Below are 6,175 nucleotides of genomic sequence, written 5' to 3' on the forward strand. Positions count from 1 at the left end.
ACCTGAGGACATTGATACTTTGCTTTTAGAGAGAGAGGAAGGGAGAGAGAGAAACATCGATGTGAGAAACATCAATCGGTTGCTTCACAAGCCTGGACCTGGGATCTTATATGCCCAGACTGGGGATCAAACCTGCAACCCAGGCATGTGCCCTGACTGGGACTCGAACTTGCAACCCTTCAGTTATGGGATGGTGGTCAAACCAGCTGAGCCACATCAGCCAGGGTGTGTCCAAGTAATCTTTATAGTAGCCTAAGGCTATGTCACAATGCCCACATAGTCCTTCACTCACTTCATCTCATCACATAGGTGCTGAATCATCTCACATCACCACAGAAAAAGGGTGATTACAGTACAGTAAGATTTTAAAGAGAAACAGACCACATTCACATAACTTTTATTAACTATATTTTATATAATTGTTCCATTTTATGTTTTATTGTACGTCTTTTACTATGCCTAATTTATAAATTAAATTTTATCATAGATATCTATGTATAACAAAACACGTGTGTGTGTGTGTGTGTGTTGAGTATATACAGGATCTGGCACAAATAACACCTTTATATTACAAAATCTTTTATTACAAAATTATAAGCATGTAATTCTGTAGCATAATGATATCACACTGAAACACACCATATGACATTTTAGGTGAAAGATTCAAATCAAAACTATAAAATTATTACACCCATATTATTACCACACTAACCACACTCAAGCAGGTGTGCCAGACCCCGTATATATGGTTCAGCACTATTTAAGGCATCCAATGGAGGGTCTTGGAATGTATCCCCTGTGGATAAGGGGGGATATATTCTATAATAATCCTTATACACACATACATACATACATATATTTATATCCTTTTATGTACCTATGTCTATATAGAAAGACATCTGGAAGATTATACTATAAACTGATAATTGTGTTTGCCTCTGGGGAGAGAAGCTGAGGAACTGGCAGGGGTGGGAAGATTTTCCCCCTGTATATTCTTCTGCATTATTTAAATTTTGTAATCATCTACACAGATTATTTTAAAATAAAGAGATCATCATGTGAAATGTCTGGCACATGCTAGGTGCTTTAAGATCTTTTTGGCTGTACAGTGAACCTTGTTCATTAGACCACCATTTACCTAGGATGTCCCAAGTGAGGCAGAAGATGTAATAGGAATGAGGAAGGCCTGAAACACTGCTGTTGTCATCAGCCAGAATCCTGATTTACAAGAATCGCCTTGTGATACCTAGCAAGGAACAATGCTTGTGCACGAGAACCTTCAGCTGACTACTGTTTCACCCTTGACTCATTATAATAAATTAGCACTGTGGTTTCCTCTCCACCTGCACTCCCACCCCTGGTATGGGCAACCAAGAAGAATTATGGGACCCAATAAAGCCTGCATCCTTTCAGCAGAAGGGGGCCATTCTCTGGTCAGAGGTGGCCCACTGTATCTCGGAAAGTGTACTTTTCTCAATAAATCTAGTTTTCTTGGCTGCTCTCTTTGCTTATCCCTGTTATGTAGTCTGTTCAATTCTTTGTTTGCAACCACCAAGAGCCTGGACCCCATCTCCATCTGCAACACAAGTGTATTTTTACCCTCATCCAAGGACATGTTTTCATTGCTTTTTTTTAGAGAGAGAGGAAAGGAGAGAGGAAGAGAAAGTGAGAAATATGGATGCTAGAGAGAAGCACCAATTGGTTGCCTCCTGTATGGGGGAATGAAACCACAACCTAGGTATATGTCCTGACCAGGAATAAAACCTGCAACCTTTCAGTTACGGGATGATGCTCCAACCCACTAAACCACACTGGCCAGGGCTCAAATGTATTTTTAATTTTAGTTTTAAGAAAATAAGCTAGCCCTGGCTGGATAGGTTAGTTGGTTAGAACATTGTCCTAAAATACAAGATTGTGGGTTCAGTATGGGCACATACAGAAAGCAATCAATTAATGCATAAATAAGTGGAGCAATAAAATAGATGTTTCCCCCTCTCTCTCATCAATAAATTTAAAATTTTTAAATAAATAAAAATAAAAAATGAGCCACAATAATTGTAGTACCATATTAAGTTTTGACAATCCTAGGTGGATTATGTATACATTGCTGTTCATTAAAATTGGCTTTGTTCTTGTCTTTTTATGTGAAATCTTTCATAATGAAAAAATAAAATTTAAAAAGACTGCTGGAGTCCTGGCTGGTGTGGCTCAGTGGATTGAGCACAGGCCTGCAACCCAAAGGGTTGCCAGTTTGATTCCCAGCCAGGGCAAATGCCTGGGTTGTAGGCCAGGTCCTGGTCCCCAGTGGCGGGCGGGGGGGGGGGGGGTGGCCTGTGAGAGGCAACTGATCAATGTATCTCTTTCCTCTTCCCCCTCTCTCTAAAAATAAATAAAATCTTTTTTTTTTAAAGAAAAGATCGCTGGATAGTGGGACTTCCAGTGAAGATAGAGGAGTAGGTAGACCTGCTTCACCTCCTTGTGCAACCACAGAGAGAATTACAACTATTTATCAAAAGAAACAACAACCAGAACCATCAGAAAATCAAGGCATATGAAAGTCCAAAAACCAAGGATTTAAAGAAGGAACATTCATCCAGACAGGTAGGAGGGGTGAAGTCACAGACATGGGCAGCAAGGTGTGGAGGAACCATGTGGTGCATAGAGGTGGCGGCAGCAGAACAGGCAGTCCCACATTCATGCATGGTGGATAAAAATCGGGAGGAACACCTTGGGAGCAAGTGATCCCAGCCCTAGGCCAGACCACATAGCCCAGGGTTCCAGCACTGGGAAGATAAATCCCCAGAACTTATGACTGTAAAAACCAGTGGGGGTTGGGGCAGCATTAGAAACTGCCGGATTTTGAGGGGAGTACATTTAAAGGGCCCACATGGACCTGGAACATTCGCAAACCCACCCACTCTGGGATTCACCACAAGGGCAATGGCTGGAAGGGTGCCAGTTGCATCACCCACAGGAAGTGGGTGAAGTGACTGGGAATGGGGTGAATGCCAGGCAAGCCTCCAGAAGCCAGGCAGCAGCACTGTCCCCTCTCAAGCCCTCCCCCAACACAGATCCACAAAGTGGTGAAGCATGTTGCCCTGCCTTGGCAATCACCTAAGACTCTGCCCCACACAATTTACAGGTGCCTTTTCTAAGACAGGGAGTCAAAGCAGCTCTACCTATTAGACAGAAACAAACACAGGGAGGCTGCTAAATTGAGGAGACAAAAAAAATATGGCCCAAATGAAAGAACAGACCAAAACCCCAGAAAAAAGAACTAAATGAAATGGCAATAACCAACCTATCAGATGCAGAGTTCAAATCACTGGTGATCAGGGTGCTCAAAGAACTCACTGAGTACAGCAAAAATATAAGGGAAAAGATGAAGTTTACACTAAGTGAAATAAAAAAAATCTACAGGGAACCAACAGTGGAAAGGATGAAGCCTAGAATCAAATCAATGATTTGGAACACAAGGAAGGAGAAAGCATTCAATCAGAACAGCAGGAAGGAAAAAGAATTAAAAAAACAAACAAACAAACAAACAAAAAAACACGGATAGGTTCAGGAACCTCTGGGACATCTCCAAACGTGCCAACATCCAAATCATAGGGGTGCCAGAAGAAGATAAAGAGCAAAAAATTGGAAACTTATTTGAAAAAATGATGAAAGAATACTTTCCTATTTTGGTGAAGGAAATAGACATACAAGTCCATGAAATACAGAGTCCCAAGCAAGTTGGCCCCAAGGAGGACTACACCGACATATCATAATTACAATGCCAAAGGTTAAAGATAAAGAGAGAATCTTAAAAGCAGCATGAGAAAAGCAGAGAGTTACCTACAAAGGAGTTCCCATAAGACTAGCAGTGGATTTCTCAAAAGAAGCTTTGCAAGCTAGAAGGGACTGGTAAGAAGTATTCAAAGTGATGACAAGCAAGGACCTACAACTTAGATTACACTGTCCAGCAGAACTATCATTTAGAATGGAAGGGCAGATAAAGTGCTTCCCAGATAAGGTAAAGCTAAAGGAGTTCATCACTCCTTTAGCCATTATTACATGAAATGTAATCACCAAGCCATTATTACATGAAATGTTAAAGAGACTTGTTTAAGAAAAAGAAGATCAAAACCAAGAACATTAAAAGGGCAAATAATTCACAACTATTAACTGAATCTAAGAACACAAACTAAGCAAACAACCAGAACAGGAACAGAATCATAGATATGGAGATCATTTGGAGGGTTATCAGCTGGTAGCAGGAAGGAGGAGAATGGGGGAAAGGTGCAGGGATTAAGAAGCATAATTGGTAGGTACAAAACAGACAGGGGAATGTCAAGAATAGTATAGGAAATGGAGGAGCCAAAGAACTTACATGTACGACCCATGAACATGAACTAAGGGGGGGGGGCGGATTGCTGGAGGGAAGGGGAGTACCAGGCAGAGGGGTTAAAGGGGTAAAATTGGGATAACTGTAATAGCATAATCAATAAAATATATATTTTTAAAAAGTTTGTTGGAGGGGACACTGAAAGGGAGCTTGGGTGGGACTGGTCTGGTCATGTTTCTTGTCGTAGGTACTGGTTACATGGGTGTACTTGCTCTGTGACAACTCATCAAGTTGTGTACTTATGATTTTATGGTCTGTCACTCATCTATATTACACTTTAATGAAAAGTTTACTTTAAAAGCCCCTTTTCCATTAAATTGAAATTTTTCATAATGACTTAGTAAAGCATTAGTAAAAAATAGAGAATTTGATATGATTTTTCCTTTGCAAGTGATCAGGGTCTTGAGAGTAACAGGAAGCCACTAAAATTAGTAGCTTTTCTTTAGTATGAATTTACAGTTTGTGTTCAGTGATGTTAATCTTCTTCTCACTCAACCTGCTTTACCCTTATCTTCGGCTCCCTTGGCGGTTTTAGTCATTCCATGTCTGTATTTCAAGGCAAAGAGGCTGATGTCAGAATCAAGTCAGGATCTGAAGGGAGAGAGGTAGAGAGGAAAGGAGAGAAAGAGAATGGGAGAGGAGAAAGGGGAGGAAGGAGAACAGGAGTTTACAGGCCAGGATGTCTGGAAAGGCCCTGCCACACTCTAGCCCTAATACATCAGCCACTGAATGTGCCCTGACCTTTCCTGTCCCCAGGATTTTGCTCATACTGTTTTCTCTGCCTGAAGTGGCCTCCTTCTTTCCCCTCAACCTGTTAATTCCCACCTTTCCTTCAGGGGAGCATTGTGCCTCCAATGCTAAATGTAGGCCCAGACTTGCTGAATGAATGAAATCACCTCAAAAAGTGTAAAACAGGCCCTGTGCTGCCAACACCCCTGCTGATGGTTTCTCCAACCCACCTGGATTTACATCTGCACGCCTACAGAGACCCGTCTGATCAAGTTTTGTCTACTTCTATACTATTAGTACCTTGCTCATTTTCCTGGTAGCACACTGGCCTCTTTATTTCTAGAACCTGGCCCAGCTCATTTTGCTGGAGGGCCTTCACACTTGCTGCTCCTTCCCTAGAAGAGGAGTTGGGAATGTCCTTTCCCTAGATGACATTCTGTATGCCTCGTTTCTTCCTGCCATTTGCATCTCAGCTCAGATGTCACCTTTTCAGAGACCCTGACATTTATATTGAAAAGAGTTCTCCTGTATAACCAGCCACTTTAATATCTTTATGGTGCTTATTACAATCTGGAATTATCTGTTTATTTGTTAATTGAAGCCAGGTCACTGTAATATAAATTCCTTGAGAAATTAGGGAACTTTTCTATTTTGTTCACTGCTGTGTCCAGTATGTAGGACATTGCTGGTTCATAATAAATGCTCAGTAAACAAGTATTTATGGAATATTGAGTGAATACTAATTATTTACTACGTTTATTTTGTACAAGGCACTGTCCTAAATGCTTCACATATACTAAGTCATTTAATTCTCATAAACCCTATAAAGTAGGTGTTACTATCGTCATTTCGTAGCTTAGGTAGACTGAAGCATAGAAAGTTTAGCAAATTTGCCTATATTTACATACCTACAAATGACCGAGCTGGGATTTGAATCCAAAGTCTAACTGATGCCAAGTTTGCTCTAAGCCTAGTTCCAAAACCTAGCAGCTCATCGGCATCGCGTGCGACCTTTAAAAAAAGTAAACTCCTGGCCTTGAGGTTGCTATTCCGCAG

Source organism: Phyllostomus hastatus, unplaced genomic scaffold (assembly GCF_019186645.2).
Source record: "Phyllostomus hastatus isolate PE091 unplaced genomic scaffold, TTU_PhHast_1.1 phas_contig_64, whole genome shotgun sequence".
In the NCBI taxonomy this organism is placed as follows: domain Eukaryota; kingdom Metazoa; phylum Chordata; class Mammalia; order Chiroptera; family Phyllostomidae; genus Phyllostomus; species Phyllostomus hastatus.